Raw genomic sequence first — 22,708 nt, 5'->3', positions numbered from 1 at the left:
GACGCTGCATGGAGCTGTTATAATTTATAACTGACCTGAAGTCGGCTTTCTAGTTTCCACCCGGTTTACCACTGAAAGCCAGTTCACCTTGGGCAATGACAATCTCCAGCTTAACCTCTCAAAGAGCCGCCACAGGGCAGTTCCTCCAGCCCAACAAACAGCTCCTCCTAGATCTTCCACAGGGAATTGACTCTGCACAAATGAATCAGACCACAGAATGAGTGCTTACTGAGCTCTCGAAGAGCAGCCGGTTAAACAAACCATTTATGTGAACCAGAAACAGATTGAGGGATGCTGATGTGGACAAATCGGATCAAGATCAGATTTAAAAGTGAGCCACGTGACATTTCTGCACGATTGGGATGCGTCCGAAAGCTTAATAATGCTTTCGGAGAATGCTTTCCAAGGTAGGAAGGCATCAAGGCACGTCCAAATCCAAAGTTAGCTTCACTTTCTGTCTCCTGAAATACCTTCATCTCATCGATTTTTGAAGGCAGCATAGATGTATCCGTAGCTGCCTTTGATATCCCACAATCCTGCGCTTTCCATTCTGTGACAGATAAAAAATTAATTTGAGTCTGAAAGTTGCGGTTGTTGGTCAGTTTGTGTGTAAATGTAAGTTTTTGACCAACGTTTTCCACTTCTAATGTGATGTCTAGCCAGAAATTACAATTGAATTAATTATATTTTGCTTAGTTATCCCCAGAGCTCTCTCTATTTTGCGGTAGATCATTAAACCCTTACGATGCCTTAGATATCTGTCTGAAATCAGTTTCGTAAGATACCTTCGTGTCTTAAACGCTGAGAAATGCTGCCTCCGAAGCATCGTGGCCTAATGGTTAGAGAGTCAGACTTGTAACCTGAAGGTTGCTGGGTAAATTCTCAATACCGGCAAGAAAACTGTAGGTGGGGGAGTAACGTGGATGGGTTAAATGCAGAGGACGAATTCCAAGTATGGGTTACCATCACTTTCAAAGTCATTGCCTGATAAGGCAGCAAAGCAACAAGTCAGCTACCTGAGTTTGCAGACGCATTCGCCCCAAACTCACGCCATTGGTTGAGCCAGTGTCACTGCATAAAATGACAATATTTGAACATAAAAAAGACACACTTAGGCAATAAAGAAGAAAAATGAGGTGACTAACCTGTGGTTTTCAGGGTTGATCCTCAACAGCACCCTACCTGGATGAAACAATCTGGATCAAACTTTAGTTGAAAGTTAACAATAATGGATGCAAATATCTATCTATCTATCTATCTATCTATCTATCTATCTATCTATCTATCTATCTATCTATCTATCTTATCTTATCTATCTATCTATCTATCTATCTATCTATCTATCTATCTATCTATCTATCTTATCTATCTATCTATCTATCTATCTATCTATCTATCTATCTATCTATCTATCTATCTATCTATCTATCTATCTATCTATCTATCTATCTATCTTATCTATCTATCTATCTATCTATCTATCTATCTATCTATCTATCTTATCTATCTATCTATCTATCTATCTATCTATCTATCTATCTATCTATCTATCTATCTATCTATCTATCTATCTATCTATCTATCTATCTTATCTATCTATCTATCTATCTATCTATCTATCTATCTATCTATCTATCTATCTATCTATCCTATCTATCTATCTATCACTATAAAGATGCAGTCATGGTAAAGCTGAATTTTCAGCATCATTACTCCAGACTTTAGTGTCACATGATCATTCAGAAATGCTGATTCTTATATGCTGATTTGCTGCTCAAGAAAAAAATCTTATTATGAATGCATTTGAAATTAAAATATTGTGTAACATTAGAAATGTCTTTACTGTCACCTTCGATCAATTTAATACATCCTTGCTGATTAAAAGTATTAATTTGTAAAATGTACTATTCAAACTTTTAAACAGTAGTGTATATTGATTACTTTTCTGCTTAAAGGTGGATATATTAAATTATTACCAAAATAACAGACCAATCCCGATGGTTCAAATGGTTGGGGAAGCCGGAAGTTTCTGGCAAAGTAGAAATATCTGAAAGAGAAAAAAAATGATTCTATGGTTAATTCTATGGGACTTTAAAATTTATTTTTTTCTGAACAAGCCATGTCATTACTTCACAGAAAAGAGCATCAAAAATCAGACAGCAACAAAGTTCCTCGTGGTTACCATCCCATAATCACAGAATGACGAGAATCACCACAAAATATCAGACCCACTTGAGCAAGATGTTTGCTTCAAGCCCTTGTCAACAATTAAGATTGAAGCATTTAGCCATTTGGTGGCGCTATGCACAGAAAGCGGTTTTGCAAAACCAGTATTAAACACCAAAGAAAGAAGCATCTGGATAAAACTGGACTGCTTGAAATAAGATGTTAAATACATTTTAGAAGGGTACAAATTCAGTTTATGTTGAGTGAAATAACGTCCGACATCCAAGTGTGTGACTTGTGTGATCAACACGTTTCTATGTCCATTGCTGTCTCTGTGTTTTAAATATATTTGTTGATTTCAGGGCGAATAATGACGGTAAGTCAACTTCGGTCCAGACGGCTTTAATCATAATTAATTACCTCCCAGTTTCTGTGTCTCAAAAATAAAGTTGTGCAATATTTATTAAATCACACCAAAAATGTTTTAATGTTGAGTGGGGGAAAAAATCCTTGAAATTTTCATCAAACGTATTCTAATCAGGCAGTCGTCAGGTCAGCTAATGAGATGGCAGGAGTGAGGGCCTGACACTGCAGGCTCTGCCAAATGACTACCTCCCTCTCTCTCTCTTTCTATCAGTCCGTATCTCTCTCTCTCGCACGCTTTCATCATCGTTGAAGCTCATTAGTCCATCTTTCAGGCTTCCATTTGATTATAGTTTCACTTTTAAAAAGTGAAAAATATTTCACTCATTTACTCTCATTAGTCCTCAAGGTCATCGTTTGAAGCCGCTCCTGTCAATGTAAGATAAATCGACCCTTCGCATCCTCTCCCTCTCTCCCTCGTTCTCCGCGTATCTCCTTCAATGCTTCAGAAACCTCTCGCTGTCCTTTTTCTCCAAAGTTACACCGCTGTAATCATCTCTTCCTCTCGTCCCTCTGTTTCGCTCACACCATCCTGACAGAAACTAGCGGAAAGGTAAAGCGGAAGACAAAGACAGAAAAAAGTGATAAAGTGAGAGACTGGCTAAGCATACTACTCTTACTATTTCTGGCATATAAAGATATATCACAACTAGTATGAGTAGTATGCTGTATCCAAATTCAGCCAGAATTTAATGGATTTCATGGTATATATATATTTATATATATATATACTATTCTTTCAGAAACATGAAACCAATCTTGTACTGTATAGGCTATATATATATATATATATATATATATATATAGCATGAAACCAATCTTGTACTGTATAGGCTATATATATATATATATATATATATATATAGCCTATACAGTACAAGATTGGTTTCATGTTTCTGAAAGAAGTCGAAAGTCGATTATGCTCAACAATATTCAGTAATATTGTTACAATTTTAAATAGCTGTTTTCTATTTGAATATATTTTAAAATATCATTTATTCCTGTGATCAAAGCTGAATTTTCAGCATGATTACCAGTCTTCAGTGTCACATGATCCTTCAGAAATCATGATGCTCAAGAAACATTTCTTAATATTATTATTAATGTTGAAAAAGTTGTGCTGCTTCATATTTTTGTGGAAACCCTTTTTTTCTGGATTCTTTGATGAATAGAAAGTTCAAAAGAACAGCGTTTATTTGAAATAAAAATCTTTCACATTATAAATGTCTTTACTGTCATGTTTGATCAATTTACTGTAAAAAAAGATCTTACTGACCTCACACTTTTGAACTATAATACATATACATACAATAGATATACATCATGGTAAAATAAAAACTATTATTATATTAAACTATTGTGCTAAAGTTTGGGGTCTGTAAGATTTTTTAAAAGAATTTAAAACTTTAAAAAAAAAGATTTATTTAAAATAAATTCTGTTTAAACTTTCATTCATCAAGGAACTCTGAAAAAAATTGGCAGTAAGTAATGGACTGAATAATCATAATACAAAGTCTGACACACTACATGAGTGTGTGTTTCTGCTAAGCTCCTGTGTAAATGTATGTGTTTGTGTGTCTTTAGTTGTAAACGTGGCGTGTGATTGAGGCCTAAGGCTGACTGCAGAAATTAAAGCACAATCGATATTGACTGATGTTTCTTCCCCTGGTCTCCACCAGTCACTCTGTGTGTGTGTGTGCGCGTGTGTGTGTGTGTGTGTGTGTGTGTGTGTGTGTGTGTGTGTGTGTGCCGTCATACTCTCATTAGTGCGGCTGTTTCGGGGATTAGCAACTTCTGTATTAATTGCTAATTGCTCTTAATGACATTTAATGGCTGTCAGTCAGTCAAAGTCCCACCCCTCAGCCTGTCAATAAATCTCTCCCCGGTGAACTAATGCATAGTCTTGTGTAGCCAGAGCTTCAAACTGACGGCAGAAGGACTCCATCACAGCTTTCATTGGCTAAGGACCAGAGGCCGTCTGACTGACATGTAAAGCAACCAATCACAGTTCTTTTTGTTCTGCGTCATGTTTAGGGGTGTGAAAATGGAACGTCGATGTCTCTACAATAACAGACCGGTGTGTAAAACAGACCAGTGTGTATTAAAATAATAAATCTTCTGTACTTATACATTTTTATATTTTCATTACGGCACAATTTCATTGGTTTATTAAGCCATTTAGGGTAACATTTTAAAATAAGGTCTCGTTTGTTAAAATTAGTGTATTAACTAACACAAACTAACAATGAGCAATACATTTATTACAGTATTTATTAATCTTTGTTAATGTTAGTAAATAAAAATATAGATAAGATAAGATAAGACTTTATTGTCTGTTCCAGAAGGGTTCCAGAAAATTTTCTTTGACAAGGCTTCAGTCACAAAGAGACATTCACAAAGACATATAAAAGTAACTGACTATAGTGTTCAGTAACTGACTGCTGTTCAGTATGGCTATTGCAGAGGGGATGAACGATTTCTTTTAGATGTTTTTGGGGCCAGTGTGGTACCTTAAAGCAACACCAAGGAACTTTTCCTCTGCGGTCGCCCTACAGGTTGGAAGCGGAATTGTCCATTACCGCTGTCGTAAATAATTTAGCCTAACGCAGCCTACTGTCGCACGCGCACGCTCGCTGTTTATCCAGCACCGGCTTTGGAATCAACAATGGCCACAGACAATTTGAGGAAGTGGTGGGGGAAGTGACGTATGCCGTAAAGCAGTCGAATTTTGTACTTCTTTTTGTGCTCCGGTTACTACCCGAAAGTTACATAGTGCAAGTAAAAGCGATACAGACCACGTCAGGCTATGGCAGATGTGTCATTTAACCTATTGTAAGTCGATGTACCATCACAAGGGTCTTGGAAATATATTATGAAGGTTGAAAAACTACATAGTGTTACTTTAAAACGCCTGCCTGATGGTAGTAGCTGGAAGGAGTTATTGAGGGGGTGAGAAGGGTCCTCTGTGATCAGGTTGGCTTTCCGGATCACTGAGCGGCTGTACAGCTCAGATAGGGAGGGATGGGGGGAGCCACTTATTTTGGCAGCGTATTTTGCGTTTGATGGTGAGTTGGTTATACCAGGAAGAGATATTGAAAGTAAGAACTGATTCAATGAGGGAGCGGTATACCAAAGTTAACACATAATTGCTGATCTGAAAAGTTTTCTGAGCAGGTGGAGACGTTGTTGTGCTTTTTTGTATGTTGTGAGAAGGACGGGGAAGTGTCTAATTCTGTGCCCAGGTACCTAAATACTCGGGCTGGGTATTGACACAAATTTCACAATTCGATTCGATTTCGATTCACAAGCTTGCAATTCGATTCGATTCAATATTGATTATTTTGGATATCAGGTACAATACATGGCAAATTTTCTCAAGAAAAAACAAAACTCGTAACTAATGTTGTAAACTATGGGAGTCAGTTGTAGCCTACTAGGCTTCATTAGCCTAGCTACTATAATATTGAAGGTAAAAATGAACTGATTTGTAGCTATACAAACACTTAAATTACACTTTTATTTATTTATATAATAATAAAGCTATATGAAATATAAACATTTAGGCTAAATGGTGGCTGTCATAAAAACGTGCCAGATTTATTCAAACATGCATTAAATATCGAAGAACATTAAAAATTATAATGAATATGTAATATGGAGCATATATTTAGCAAAATGCTCCTCTTTAGAGTTAATTTTTCTAGCTGACTAACGAGTTTATGGTCACATATGGTTTTTCTGAGGTAAATGTGACGTTACATGACATTGTTTACAAGTTGTTTTACTGACGTCTTTCCACGGTTGAAACACTGATTGAGCGATATGTGACATGATACGGATTTCGATAAGTTGTAATCTATCTTTTAACACACTTTCAGATGCTCATTCATGTTTATTTCGTGCTGTAACTGGTATTATTAAGGCAGAGGAGGAGATCATGTGCGCTCCGCGCTGCTGCTTCTCTTGAGCTGAGCTGAGCCAGAGCGGTCTCACGCCACAGCGCCAAAACGGAATTTGTTTTTGAATTTCGTAAGAAAATGGACGTAATTTGAAGTTTGATGCCTTGTCTCTACCCCCACAGCATAGCTCCTTCGTTTTTGTAATGTTGAGCTCCAACATTACAAGTCATTCATAGTTTGTTCATGTTCAGTGTACAACTTTTGAGTTGCATTTACAAATACAAATGCTGAGATTAACATTAACTAAGATTAATAAATGCTGTATAGTTCATTCTTAATTCATGTTAACTAAAGTAATTAACTGATGTTAAAAAATGAAACCTTATTGTAAAGTGTTAAAATAAAATTAATATTAAAACAACCCCAAGTCATATGACTTTTATGATATAGTTTAAAAATATAAATGTATAATAATATAAATTAAAATGGCAAACATTGTTTTTATAATTACTGTCATTTTCAACTCAATCAGTGCTTATATGGGATGAGTAGTCGATTGCATCTGCAAATATGTTTTCCCTACGATTTTCAAATACTGTTTGCATATATATGTCTGGTTGGTCTGGTTTATTACTTTGAAATGCTATAGAGAAATTGAAAGCGAAAAATACTTACGGAGCCAAAGCAACTAAAAAATGGGCAGTTACTATTGCACTGTATACAGTCGGTCTTGTTTATGTGTGTGTGTGTGTGTGTGTGTGTATGTTCTGAAGCTCCGCCCCCGGCCAGGGTCTCAACCTCATATTTAAAATATCAGACAAAGTGCTGTGATGTCACAAAGCATCAGTGTCCAGCAAACTCCCTGTGTGTGTGTGTGTGTGTGTGTGTGTGTGTGTGTGTTTGTGTGTGTGTAAATGTGTTAGAGAAAGAGCTTAACTGAACCCTTTTTCCTGTTATGCACTCTTTTCTTTTCTTCCTCCATCTTCCTGTCACTCTTCGCTGTGTCCCATCCTTTCCAGCCTCCCTGTCTCTCGGTGTCTTTAAGCTGCTGAATGTAGGTTGCTCTGCACAATCTATAGGCCTCAGGGATACAGCAGAGAAGAGAGAGAGGGAGAGAGAGTGAGAGGGCACTCAGTCAGTGTCTGCAGATGAACACGGTGCCCAGAGCGAGACAAACAGGAAGCTCATCGAGCATCTCGAACCCTGACAGCACAATCAGCCTGTCACTGCAGCCATCCACACACATGCACACATGTTTATTTTTTCATTTGGAGTCCAGTCCATGTGAGGACACACACAGACACACTGTACATTACATACTAACCCTACCCGGATATTAAAACTTCATTTTTTGAAAAGAACACTATTTTAAACGATTTAAGAATCATTTTTACAAATAAAGATTCACAAAGCAATAACTGTAAAAAAAAAAAAAAGAAGAAAAAAAAGAAAACAGTTATATAGTAGAGTACGTTTTACAAGAAAGTTGTATTTCATTGTTACACTTGCCGTTTCTTTGTAATTATAAAATTTACAAGAAATTTCTGAGTGGAAATTGTTGCAAAGTATACACCCATTTTTTTCAGTGAGTTTTTTCAGATTTAGTTGACTTGAAGCAAGGAACAAATTTGCTAAGTGTGCACACAAACTTGTCGTATAGCTATATAAATGAGGACATATCATAGACTTCTGTTATTTGTATACAAAACTAATTATGAACATTACACACACTTAAGCCCAAACGGATCCCAAACCCTAAAACATTTGCATTTTTATAATTACAATAAATAAATAAATATATTTAGACAGGTGTATTTTGTGGCTCGTTTGTGGAGGAAAAATTTGGTTTTAGTTCCTTTAATTAAAACCTCTAAATGAGGACATTTCATAATAAAATTGGTGTATACAATTTTCACCAAGAAATTGCTTGTTAATTTTACAAATAATTACTATGAAAGAGCAAGTAACATTAAATTAAACATCACATTTTGAAGTTGCATAAATGTAAAATTTGTTTTATTTACGGGGTTTTTCGTCACCAACGCAGTTTGTTAGCTTTAACTTCTGTACAAATTTGTACCCAAAGTACACACATATGCAAACACTTAGCTATCTAAATAAAGATATTGCAATGGTTTTAAAATCATTACCAAAACTTTAACCTATAATCTCTCAAGATCCCTTTTAGAATGAAAACATTTAACTTTATTTATAAATATTTGTTGCAACTGAGGATGTCCCTAAGGATGGTTTTCATTTTTAGCTAACAATTTTGTTGAGAGGTAGCTATAGGTAAACCCACACGTTAATATATATATATATATATGTAAATGAGGAAGGAGGGAATGTTAACTTCTGTTGTTTTTATATAAAGCCGATATACAGACTATCCCAAACCCTAAAAGAAACCACCAAGTACAGCTAAACCCTGCACACAAGTACAGTGTTAACAAAGACACACTCTCATCCATCATAACACATTAACTCAGGTATAGTTAAACTGATCTTGTCTGAGGAAACGTTCAGAACCCGATATAAGGACCCCTGACTCTCACACATGCACACACCGGCCTCAGACTGAGAGCAAGGACTGCAGTGTGGCAAAAATTTCAAAAGGATGAAGTGTGAGTGAGTGAGTGAGTGAGTGAGTGAGTGAGTGAGTGTGTGTGTGTGTGTGTGTGTGTGTGTGTACATTTGGAGGTGGGGTCTGGGGGGAATGTGTGTGTGTGTGTGTGTGTGTGTATGTGTGTGTGTTTGGGGTGGGGGGAATGGTGTCAGCTGCACAGGCAGCAGAAAGCAACATCTTAATAAAACAGCCCGAGGCAAAATCCCATTAAAGACTTCAGAGCAGCCAGGTACACACACACACACACACACACACACACACACACACACACACACACACACACACACACACACACACACACACACACACACACACACACACACACACACACACACAATATACAATACATCTGTCTGTCTTTGTGTATGACAGTGTGTGAATTCATTTGGACTGTGTGTGTGAGTGAGTGAGTGTGTGTGTGTGTGTGTGTGTGTGTGTGTGTGTGTGTGTGTGTGTGTGTGTGTGTAGGGTTACAGACCTCACTGCGACCTCACTACCTTCAGATGCGTTCAGAGAATACCAATAAGAAAGAACAATTCTTTGATGTATTTTGTGTGTTGGTGAGAGATAGAAACTTTTTCTTCAGTGCGCGTACATTTTTTTGGACAGCCGGATTGTTCAATATTTCACTATATTTACCTTTACAACAAGTCAGAGGGAGACAGTTCTGTGAAAGCAGCATTCTGGCCAAACAAACACACACACACGCCGTTTACAAATGACGATACCATTAGCATTTTATGTATGGGAGGCAGATGAGAGAGAGAGAGAGAGAGAGAGAGAGAGAGAGAGAGAGAGAGAGAGAGAGAGAGAGAGAGAGAGAGAGAGAGAGAGAGAGAGAGAGAGAGAGAGAGAGAGAGAGAGAGAGAGAACATAAGCACAGTTAAAAACATCCAAATCTGTCAGAGCGCAAATGGGATGTCGGTAGGGAGGGGAAAAAAGAGACAGACGCAGAAGTTAAAACTCTCTGGCTTTTTCTGCCCAAACGCAGAACTTCACGTTTTTGTAAACTATTGTTATGACAGCATGTCACTTCGGTTTGAGCGTCAGCGGTAGCGCGCGGCGCGGGCTGAGCAGGGCGGTGAAGCGATCTTTAGCGAGACCCTAAGGCTATTGTCATAAAGCTCAACGGCGCTAACAGCCAACTCTAATTCACTTGTCAACTGCCTGATAAAATACTGCACAAATGCCATTTTAACTGAAGCAGCTAATAGGGAAGTTTATATGTCTTCTAGTGCCGCGCGTGCGTGAGAGTCTTCACAGTCGTCATCATTCTAATCTAAAGCATATTAGAATAATCAGGCAGAAATAAATCCTCTGCATTATCTGGTTAAGTTGATTCGGTTAAATCGCCTGTTAACCCTTGTAATCCAGACAGCCAACGAGTCCTGACCCGCGCGTTAGACTTTGAAAGCTAAACTAAACCTTTAATCTGAGTCGAGATACGTTAAGAGCTGCTATTGACTCCGGCGCTAATGAACACGGCTCTACAAACAACTACAGAATTGGCTGCACTGAATTTCAAACTTACCAACAAAAAGATTTGTAAAATACACGTTTATAGGCCTATGTGTGTGAGGCGTTTAAGTAAAATGAAAGAATCGTAAGGAGGATGTAGCCTACTGGTGTTTATCTGCACCTGGAGGCAGGAAGAGAATCTGGTCTCGTTATTTCAGTCAGTTAAATATGTGAACGCTTATTCTTAAGACATTAATCAATGAGTTTGAATTCTGATCTACAGTCTACAGAAGAAGACTGTTAAGACACTGAGGTGTAACACATGCTGCATAAACATGGTATAGTATGGTCTCAGACATGGTATTTTATGATTAGGCCTACTGTAGGCTATGCAAATACCATATATCCACAAAAACAATCAAAGGGAGCTATATTCAACAGAATAACTGATAGGAAACAGGGACACTTGGATCTAGACAAAGGCCTACTGTACCACGTTGGAGTAATATGAGGTAGTAGACTATTTATCAAAGTAACTTTGCCGTCATCCTTTACAAATACTAGTACTGTGGTGGTGGCACCATGTTTTTTTTTTTTACACCAAGATTCTTAAACATGGTAGGCTATTACCCTACAATAACGCAAATGTCAAAAGTAACAAAACATGGCATTATGTTACAATGTTATCAAAAACATTGCAATGCTGTAGATTTGTATCCGGGTAAGCTATAGACAAAACATTATGAATCTACTTAGATACGAAATCCAAATCTACTTAAAGAGAATACAATAATAGGCCTACCACAGTAGAGCCCAGTTGGTTTGATCACAGTGTGCTCGTAACGCCCCCTGCTGGCGCGAACCGCAGCTCTGGTATAATTAAACTCGCGCAGCTTCCGGGTTAGAAGAGCGCTCGAGACAGGTGAGGCCCGGTGAAGCTCACGGTGGCGCGAAGCCCGAGGACGCGCCGCACTGATGCCGTTTCTACCGTTCAGAACTGATGTTAAGGCAATTTACCGGGAAGTCCACCAGCAGAACTGGTAAACAAGTTAATGAACGTGGAGAAAACGAGCGCGCACACGCGCGGCCGGTCAGTATTACTGTGGCAACAGCGACATCTGCTGAGAACTGATCACTCTCCCTTTACCATAGTTCCCGCCAAAACACCATATTTACCTTTACTACAATAAAAACTGTAGTAATTTAGTATGATTCAAGACTATCATAAACACATTTTTTGTTAAATAAAATAACAAACATTTTGAAATCTTATAGGCTAATGTTGAAGGGAGATTAATTCACATTAACCTTACTGCATGGTCATACAGCATTTCAATTATGCTAAATTACACCATACAGGAAAAATGAGGATCAGGAGGAAAACATAATATGCCCTACTCATTACTCTTATATGTCTGAACACCATGAAAAGCCATTCCTTCTGCAATTAAGCTATTAAATAATACTAAGTAATATATTATTATTATTTTCCTCTTTCTAACTTATGTGTTATTGTATTGTTTTATTTTGTCATTTTACTATTTGTTTTATGTGATGCAGTGGCTGTATTTTTGAGCCCAAGACAAATTTCCCTCTGGGACAATAAAGTATACCTTAATCATATAATGTTTTGGTGATTTGGGATGCTATACCTCATGGTAATGTAGCAGAAAAATTAAAAATCAGCTGTTAAGATTTGTATCAACATAGACTACATATCTTTGATTCAAATATATTTACAAATTATATTGCATGCTTTCTCTACTGTGCTTGTGGCACATGGTAAAACAAACATTTCCTGTGGGGTTTAAATCCCAGGTAATATCTCTAATAGAAATTTCTTCAAATTGAATCACAAGAATGCACCACCAAAATACTTTTCAAAATACCGGACAAAAATACTTTCTCAAAATGATGATAGCAGCGTTAAGTGAACGGGCCCTTTGTGAGAAGTGATTTACTCACTTTTTTTTACAACGACCCTTTGAGAAACACCCTTCCTGCAGTGCTTTAAAGGGCACAAAACGGCCTAAAACTCCCAGAATGTAACAAAATAATTGATCATCGGCTGCTAAACTATAGAAGAAGACAAGCACATTTGCTCATATATTTATTGTAAAGCTAATTGTAAAGCAGTTTGTATTGTATAACGTGCTATATTAAGAAAATGTATCTTATATCAATATAATATTTCATCATGGCACTTTAAAGATACAAAATAATGATAATATAAACAAAATCATACCATATTGATCTTGGCGTGTACAGCATTGTTGAAACTGTTTCGCTGGACAGTCATCAGTGTCCTAATGCAAAGTGTATCAAGGTCCAAATTCATCTTCGAGATACTGATTTGCAGAATAAGGCAATTTGGAAGGCATTGTCCCTTTGAACACTTATGCTGTTGTGAAGAAACTTTCATTAATAGAATCAGAAGAAAAATTAAATTCTCAAAATTCACAGTAATTCAGTGTAACAGAGAGCGGCCTCCTTATAAACCTGCAGTGAATTTAGTTCCTGAAACCAAGAGCCACTTTAAAAAGATTAATTTGATAAAATTGTGTGTTCATGAAGTTGAATCACAAGATTTACATCTGAGATGTGTCAGATATGTGATGTGTTCATGTGTTTCTACGTGTGTGTGTGTTAAAATGAGTTGTGTGTAACACACACATGTATGTTGTTTTGATTGTGTGAGATGCTAAAGAGTGACTTTCCTGTTCGGTGTGCGTTCTCGTGCGTGTTCTGGCTGGTGTGTGTGTGTGTGTGTGTGTGTTTGAGTAATGGTACCTGTCTGGAATGATTGACTCTCAGGAGACAGATGAGTGGTGTCAGGCTGTCAGCGTGAACTCTATCACACCAGCGCGTCTCTTTCAGACGCAGAGAACAGAGAGGAGAGACAGACAGACTGAAGGAGTGCAGTTCTGTCTCTCTGTTTGCTTTTCGCTCTGCTCGCGATCTTTTCCCTCCAGCCCTGCACATTAAACAATTTACCCAAACTTTCCTCGCAGTGCCGGAGCGAACACAGGCACTAAATGTTTTAGCTCGACAGTAAACAGGATCTCAGATCAGATTTTAAACTCATTTAAATTCACATTCTGCACTTGCTCTGTGTGCCAGGCACTAATAATATGCTAAAAAACATCAGATATTCAAAACAGCTCAAAACACTTTCAAAATTATTCATTTCTGACAGCGAGAAAACAAAGCCTCTGAAGAGCAATGACAGCGGATGGAGGGATGAACTCGAAAGATCATGGGGAGGTGTAGGCCGGGCGATGAGGGGTGAACAGTCAGAAGGCCCGGAGCAGAAGACTGGACTGAAGAGAACCGTCTCAATAGAGGGTACGGACGGGTCAGAACCACAGGGTCATACACAGAGGGAAAGAGAGAATGCTTTTATTATTTTTAATACTACTGGCACCTAATTATTTTCTGTCACTGTTTTTTGTGTGTAATGATTCTTGTATGTATATGATAATTGTATGTAAAACAATCATGCCAGAAAAATACTTTGAGAAGAGGAGCATTAATCGGAGAATGGATGGATGGATAGATGGAACTATAGATAGATAAACAGAACAATAACAACAGACAGAGAGATAAACAAAAAGGGGGGAAACTTAGTTTGTAGTTATAACAAATGTATATGCAGTGGATCGATGAATAGACAGACAGATAGATAGATAGATAGATAGATAGATAGATAGATAGATAGATAGATAGATAGATAGATAGATAGATAGATAGATAGATAGATAGATAGATAGATAAACAGACAGATAGAGATTAACAGACAGACAGACAGACAGACAGATAGATGAACACACACAGACAGACAAAGAGATGAACAGACAGACAGATAGATAGATAGATAGATAGATAGATGAAGATACAGACAGATAGATGAACAGACAGACAGATAGATAAATGAAGAGACCGATAGATAGGTAGATAGGTAGATATATATATATATAGATAGATAGATAGATAGATAGATAGATAGATAGATAGATAGATAGATAGATAGATAGATAGATGAAGATACAGACAGATAGATGAACAGACAGACAGACAGATAGATAGACAGATAGATAGATAGATAGATAGATAGATAGATAGATAGATAGATAGATAGATAGATAGATAGATAGATAGATAGATAGATAGATAGATAGATAGATAGATAGATAGATGAGCATCTTGAGCTTCTGTCATAACTTTACTTTGTTTAAAATCTTAAAATCCTAATTCTGTTTATTTCCAGGTTTGAATAATAATAATAATAAATCACCCATTTCCAACTTGGTCTCAGACTTTTGGATCCCACTGTATAATGTGACTTCTAAAGGGAGACAGAGAAATGGAGAAAATGTGGGGAACATAGGAAGGGTTTTGAGTTAACAGAGAACAGCAAGGTTACAGGAGTGATCGAGAAGTGTATTTGAGAGCTAAAGTGCGTGTGTGAGTGTGTGTGTGTGTGTGTGTGTGAGAGAGAGAGAGAGAGCAGCTCTGAGACTAATTAAACGAGCAGAAGGCAGAGAGTGTTCTGAAGAGAAGCCATCGCTGGGCCGGGACTGAGGTAATGATGGAAAAAAGGATTTAGTCTATCCACCATCGCTCCAACCTCTCCTCCCTTTCCCTCGTTATTGAGCAGGTGTCCGTGTCCCAGCACAGTGTGTATGTGCGTGTGTGTGTCCCGACGGAGGCTTTCACAGCTCTCGGCTCTTGTGACTGTATCTCCTTCACCGGGGCTCAAACTCCCATTTACTGACAGATACTGTATGTACAACATAAACCAAAACCAGCTGGCAATCCACACACAAAATCATCTCAAGCAGTGCTGGGGAAGCTACTTTGAGGGCGATTTCACACTAAAGCTTTAGATGCAGGCTTCGGGTTTGGATTGTTGCGAAAACGGTTATCTAAACTTGTAAAAACTTTTGAACTCTGGTATAGTTTACAGATGGTTTGAATGCAATCCATCCTCACATGTGGAAATGCACCACTATTATGACTATTTGCTTAATTGCATGTTCCAGGCCACACATTTTTTTTTTTAATGGTATTTTACTATAATAAGGCATTTCTGAAAGCTGAAAATGTCAAATAAATTGCCCTCTTGCAATACACCAGCACAGAAAAATGCTAGTGCGTGTAATGTTCTTGTGGTAAAACCAAAGCTGCAAAACATGAATAAAACAGCGACACTGACATCTCGTCCTGAGGGGTTACCAAGTAAAAAAAAGCTTGTACTAGTATTCACAGTGGTACTCAGTGGTACAATAGGGACTGGGGGTGGAATCAAGCCCAGGACCAAGACACTGAACCAAATATGGAAAAAAGCCTGAAACTAGTTTGCCAGACCACAAGCTACTCATAATTTCAGTAGCCTATTTAAATCTAAAACTGCTTTTCCACTGTTGGGCGAACGGCAAGGAGCGATCCCAGTTATATTTCCAATTGAGCTTGGTTCGGCACGGCATGATTACAAACCGTTCTTGGCCCTGAATTCTCAGCAAGGTTGTCTACTGTTTTAAACATTGATAATAAGAAATGTTTCTTTAGCAGCAAAGTGACGTAAAAAACAAACAAAAAAACTAAACAAATTAGTCTCCGCTGCTCACCAAGACCATTATTTGCTCAAAAATACAGTGAAATAGTGATATTGTGAAATATTATTACAATTTAAAGTGCCCCTATTATGCTATTTTAAAGGTTCCTGGTTTTGTTTTGGAGGTCTCCTATAACAGGTTTGCATACATGCATCAAAAGTAAACAAAACAACAACTTTGTTTTCTCATATACATTGCACATCACCTCATTTCTCAAAGACTCCGGCCCCGAAATACTTTAAGTGAAATCGAAGAACGAACTGATGGGACGCAATTTCGAACAAAATCAGGCCAAAACGAATTTCAATTGGAGTTCAAAACAACTTGCCAGAGATCTTTCCAGAAAAGTTCTCTCCGGCTGGTAAACACCTATTTACAATATTCATCTAAACGCCGCTCTCAGAGTTAGCAGTGTGTGCGGCGTCGGATGTTCGCTAACAGTATATCGCTGCTCACGTATTTCAAACTTCTTTTACCCCTTAGCAAAGAACGAAAAAGAGCATATCAGGGCCTTAAAATGACTCGTCCAAAGGTTCATTCTCTCTAAATCCCTCCTTTCCGTGAGCCTGCTCTGCTCTGATTTGTCAGACGGCCCAGTCTGTTGTGATTGGTCTATCGCTTACAGCGAGTCTACGAAACCAAACACCCCTTACCATAACTGAATTTCAGCTTTGGAGGCTTCCTAAAGCTCAGCGATTGTACACACTGTAAAGACAGTAACGATGGCGTTGATTTTACCGTCCAATGATGAAACATTATAAGAACTAGTTATTCAACCCAAACCTTCATCGCAAGGACGACTCGAGCAGGACGTTTCTCCTGGGCCCTATGCATAGGCAGTCCTGATGGGCTCCCATGTTCCTCAATTTAAGTTTCAAATTAGGCTATTATAATGGTGTCTTGTATGCAAACAGCATTATTAGTGTACAGTTTATTTATTTAGCCTTTACCTCAGATTACATGTATAGCCAAATTATCATCTGAAAGTGTATGTTCTGCTCTTTCAATGGGTTGTTTCAGTTCATTTTTAGCAGTAATGATCGCAAAGATATTCAAGCAGTTTAGCACTATAGATTATGTGTTCTAGTTTGTGCTCACCTTTCTTTGAAAAGAAGTCAGTTACCAATTGTTTCCCCTCATTTTGTTTTCTTTCCTTCTCTCCTTTTTTTTTTTTGGTGGACTGATTTGGTTTTCTTTGAAAAAGACATTTCTACAGCAGAAGTTTGCGCTCCACCAGATGCTCAACTAACTAACATAAACAAAATGCGTGCAGATGGACTAAACCATTTGAGACAGACCGTGAGACCTTAGATAGTCTTTACTTTTTTGTATACAAAATGTAGTCAGTCAATCAACCAAGTTATTCAGCCAATACACTAACTTTACATTTCATCTGACATTCATTAAATTGAATTAGGAAATGAAAATATCCAGGTAAAATAAAATATATTCCAGACTTTACAAAGGCCCTCTCTCCTCTTGGGGCCCTGGTAATCAGTAGGCTACTAGTTTTACCCCCAGTCCGACGCCCCTGCTCAGTGATATGCTATTCAGTTTGTCATACATTATGAGATGTTGCAACTGTAAATCCTCACCATCAGTGTTAACAAGTGTATGTGCATCAACAAGCCGATGTGTATATTTCTTATTTATTGAGGTGCATATGTGGGAACTGTATCAATAACAGCGCATATGTAAGCCGAGCACTAAAGTGAATGACTGATGTAACATTATAGTTTGTATAACAAATCTTGCTCCATTCTTTATCATTACTCAAGAACGTCAATCTGCATAAATAGACACAGTTTTAGGTAATAGTTGCCCAAAGCTGCTTAGCAGAAGTATTTCAGTAAAGCCCTATTCGGACGGGACTAGTTTAACATGGAGAGGTGGGGTAAAGTAATAATTACCAGAGTGTCTCAGTGATTTAAGTCCCGTCCGAATGTGCCATCTCGGACAATGTCAGTAAAGATTACAGCGACTTTTACCTTCAGTGAAAAGGCCTGGAAAAACTACCTCAGGTAATACTAATCCCGTGCGAATAGTACGTATGTACGTAAATATTCCGTCATTTCCTGTTTAAAAGTAGTTTTCTGTGGTTTTTCAAGTATGGAGGTGCTTGAAAAACCATTCAGTTTCGTTCTATGCGGTGGGACTAGCCTGGATGCCAGCCCGAACCCCGCCCACAAAATTTTTTGTTCGGGAAGTTCGGTCTGGACTCGATCCATTGAGGAGTAATTATGATCGGTTCAGAATTAGTCGGGCCAATCAAATTGCCAGGGCGGGCTTTATACGATGATGGACAGATGATCTGCAGTTACGTAATCATCACGTTATCAAAGAGTGCTTGGGTTGAACTGGTTTCCCTCAGAGATGACTGCAGCTGGAGAATTGAGATGTAACGTTATAGATTCCGCTATCGCGTCTTTTGTAAAAGAAATCGACAGCGCATTCATTTTTAAAAGATGAACAGAGAACTGCAATCAAGGTATTTGTCTGTCGGAAAGATGTGTTTGCCGTCCTTCCTACGGGATTCTGCAAAAGTTTATTTTATCAGCTGGCTCCGATGGTCGCTAAGAAGATGGGACGCAATGAAAGCCCTGTGGTCGTTGTGGTTTCTCCTTTGGTCGCACACTCGCACTCATAGAGGACCAAGTAAAAGAAGCAACAACACTCATTACTACTTCTTCCAGCGTGAGTGTAGTTGAGTTCTGATGACAACTTTGTAGCTCATAAAAAAAACACTTACTGTGTTGCTCTGATTGGTTGTACGTCTATCCAATTGAGTGCAGAGTTTTTTTTTTTTCTGGTTCGGTTAAGACATGCCTCATAATCAAAGCCCTATGGAGCAGTATCAGACTCACATTCTGACTAGAATATGAGTATGATGAAGTCAGGCTACGGTGGGACAAGTCTGAGGCAAAACTCAAGTGTTTTCCACATACCAGATCAAAAAGAAGGTCGAAAGCACTTTTTAGAGGCACAAAACTTCTTTTAGCGTTAGATAAGTGCCTATTTACCAACATAATACAATCTAAATTTATTTAAGGCATCTGACCAGACTTAACTGTTTTATATACAAATATGGGTTATATACATGTGTCTGCGCACATGACAGGGTGGTGACGGCGGTGCGTAAATCGAGATATCTTATCCCGTGCGAATTGGCCATTATTATTACAGACGTCCTGTGGTAAAATTACATTACCCCACCTCTCCATGTTAAACTAGCCCCAGTCCGAATAGGGCTTAAGACAGTAATAACGTAAGTTAGCCGGTTAGCCAGAGACCAACAAAATATAAAACTACGTATTTTGACACCCAGTAGAAAAAAACAGGGTTCGTACACCTTTTCCAAGGTCAAATTCAAGCACTTTCAAGGTCCATTTTAAAACTTTTTCCAGCACCTTACACCACTGTAAATTACCAATACATAGTCAAAATGATTATTTAGTGTTATTATCACATTAAAAAAGGTAATGCTATAAACAGCCAAAATTGTGTTGCGTAATAGCAGAAGGATCAGATATTTAAGCAAATCTCAAGTTTTATTTTTCAAAATGTATCACTGTCTAAGTAGATAATGCCTATGAATAACACTTTTCATTATATTAATGTCCAAATATTGCTTCCCAGATAATGTGATTTTCAATATTTGAACAGAAATATTTTACAGCCCTTGGTTTTGGCACACATTCTTGATATAGACAAGGTTTGAACCAAATCTGAGACAGTGCAACAACAACCTGTAATTCAATTTTAACCCAGAAGACTCTGACAGTGCACAGGCACCTGCCTGATAAATAGCCTATATTAATAAAAAATAAAATAAAAAAAAGTATTTCATTGCCAAGACATATACATTTAACTACTGGAATACAGCAGTGTAAATATTGCATAAGGCCATCCTCAACCTTACAGTATAGGCTACCTGTATGACACTCCATCTGACACGAAACGTTTTATCTAACGTTTGCAGGTTTTAATTTGCGGGTAGTTAACGTTACAGTTACTGTGCTGTAATTTTGGCTATGTTCACTGCATATTCCACAGATGAACGTGCCATAACGGACATGCAATACTAACTTTACATTATCACACCAAGTACTTTCAGTCACTAATGGCCCTTTCAGACAGGACGCGGAATGTGCTGCGCTATGAAACCCATTTATTTCAATGGCTTGCACCGCGCGAGGACGTTTTGTTGCTGCCTCGACCAAAGCGGAGCACAGCATTGGCGAGTTAGGTCAAAGTTAAAAATAGTTCAACTTTTGCCGCTGCACTCTGTGACGATTACTCCGCCTACTTTTGCTCTGGCCAGCGTAGCGCAAATCGCTCTGTATCTGAAGGGCTACATTTTATTTCTCCATTTAATCAACAAACACAAAACACAAAAGTCAGATAGGTATTTGTTGTGAAATAAATAGTTACAATTTCAAGCATTTTCAAGCATTTTATCCAAAATTTAAGCACTTTTCAAACCTTGAAAACACAACATCAAAATTCAAGCATTTTCAAGGATTTCAAGCACCCATACGAACCCTGAAAAAGGGCCTATACATCAATAATTAATTATACTTACAGGTTGTTAGCAAATTGGTCCAAATAAAGTGGGTACTGTCAATGGATAAGCCTTTTGCAAATCCCGCGAGAAGCAATCGTCTAAGGTTATACAGCTGTTGTATCGCTGTGGTCATTTTAACCACTGACTCTTCACATCCTCATCCTTTGGAAGTGTTCACAAAGAGAATTTGCTTTTGCAGAGCAGAAAACAGTGTTTTCTCGACATGTACACAACACAAACCAGCTACAGTGTTCGAGGGCGGGTCAAAGTAGACGCTGTTCGCCCGCAGCCAATGAAGACCATAGGTGGGCATTATGCAAATTTGTTCCATTGTTGCGTATGAATGTTACAGAGGACTGGAATTACTGACGACCTGTTTCAGCAGTTCAGAATCTATTCTTTCTTTTGAGAGACAATAAATGTATCTTGCACTTTGATCTTTAAAACTTTGAAGACCTTTTACATTCACAAACAGATATTACACGCTGCATGAAAGGTAATATCTGAACAAGCATAATAGGGGCACTTTAAAATAACTGTTTTCTGTCTACCTATATTTTAAAATGCAATTTATTCCTGTGATCAAAGCTGAATTTTCAGCATCATTACTCAGTGTCACATTAATTCTAATTTGCTGCTCAAGAAACATTTCTGATTATTATCAATGTTGAAAACAGTTGTGCTGCTTCATATTTTATTGGAAACCGTGATACTTTTTTTTCAGGATTCTTTGATGAATAGAAAGTTCAAACACTTTGCAACCTACTAAAGTAAGTGAGGAGGACTATATATACACACACACACAAATACCTGTTATCATAACCAATTAATTTATGTGGAAAATGACAGAAATTTCCAATAGATTTGGCTGTTTTTGAAAAGGGAAACATGTCTACACATGAATACACACAATGAATAATATAAGCTCTAATAAGACAGTGGAATCAAGGAATTCAGTGACAACATGATAAGAGAAGTCTGTGGAAACCTACATCTAAACATGCGTACGTCTGGAGCAGATCTTGTTTCGCAGATTATATTACAGGTAAAATAATAATAAAAAAAGAAAAATTCAGTCTCTTATCACCTTGTCACTGAACTGCTTGTATTCACAGTCTTCTTTTAGCATATTTTATTCAACTGACTGGTGAAATGGAAAAAGGAGTTGCTTTTTTAGCCTTATTTGTGCTATAAAACAAATAAACAACTTTTTTAAAAATAGCTAAATCTATCAGCAAGTTTTCTTAATTTACCCAACTTTGACTCTTCTAAAAAAGTTATTTTCTGAAAACAAAATACATCAAGAAAAGTAGACCAACCCGTACCTTACAGCTCAAGTGCAGCACTTTCCTCTTGGCTTGTTTCGCCACACTTTGGTTTCCAAATGATACAACGATGAGGAACGACTACTGCAAGAGAATAGTTTGGCATTCAATTTCTTCAATTTTTGTGATAAACAACTAAATAATGTAAATATTAACCAGTTACTAACCCATGGAGTAGATGTTCCTCAGAAGCTCTCATTGAAGAAGCCTGGGAACTTGACTTTGTTTTCTGGCGGACTGATAAAAACCTCTGCGCCTGAATCTTGGAAATTGTGTAAAGTCAGATTGACCTTTAGCATTTTCAGAAAGCTCTTGCCATTTTTGTGTGCATAAATCAGACGGTCTATAAACGGCCTTTTGGGGTTGGAGACCAAGACACTCCTACAAAAAAAAGGTTTTATAGGTTCTGTCAGGTGCTTCACACAGTATATGGAACCTTTTGGAGGTTCCAGCATGGAATCGTTTTATGGATTTAATTTTAATTAATTTAGTTTTAAATATTTTTTTATTTTGTTAAAATTTTACTAAACAGCTTGTAAACATCATAAAAAAATCATATAACCTGTTAAACATGAATTATGCAATCATTTAAGACAAATGGAACCTTTTTGGCTTAACTGATTCAGGGTTCT

General features: G+C 37.7%; 1 long non-coding RNA gene across 3 annotated transcripts in view; it reads right to left on the bottom strand.

Annotated features, from left to right (window-relative positions):
* LOC130103278 (uncharacterized) overlaps positions 1 to 22,111 on the bottom strand; it is a 46,064-nt gene extending 23,953 nt beyond the window's left edge. The window contains exons 1-5 of one of the 3 annotated variants that reach the window (XR_008809335.1): positions 22,077 to 22,111; positions 7,426 to 7,561; positions 1,977 to 2,047; positions 1,146 to 1,178; positions 36 to 192 (exon numbers count right to left, since the gene is read on the bottom strand). This is a non-coding gene — a long non-coding RNA (uncharacterized LOC130103278). Of the gene's footprint in view, positions 1 to 35; positions 193 to 1,145; positions 1,179 to 1,976; positions 2,048 to 7,425; positions 7,570 to 22,076 lie in introns of all 3 variants that reach the window. The other 2 variants (XR_008809334.1, XR_008809333.1) reach the window with 2 other exon arrangements.
* Positions 22,112 to 22,708: the final 597 nt, after the last annotated feature.

The sequence above is a fragment of the Rhinichthys klamathensis genome, unplaced genomic scaffold (assembly GCF_029890125.1).
Source record: "Rhinichthys klamathensis goyatoka isolate OS25496 unplaced genomic scaffold, OSU_Roscu_1.1 h1tg000281l_1, whole genome shotgun sequence".
In the NCBI taxonomy this organism is placed as follows: domain Eukaryota; kingdom Metazoa; phylum Chordata; class Actinopteri; order Cypriniformes; family Leuciscidae; genus Rhinichthys; species Rhinichthys klamathensis.
Note: the sequence above shows the minus strand (reverse complement) of the source record. Positions and strands in the feature narration are given on the sequence as shown.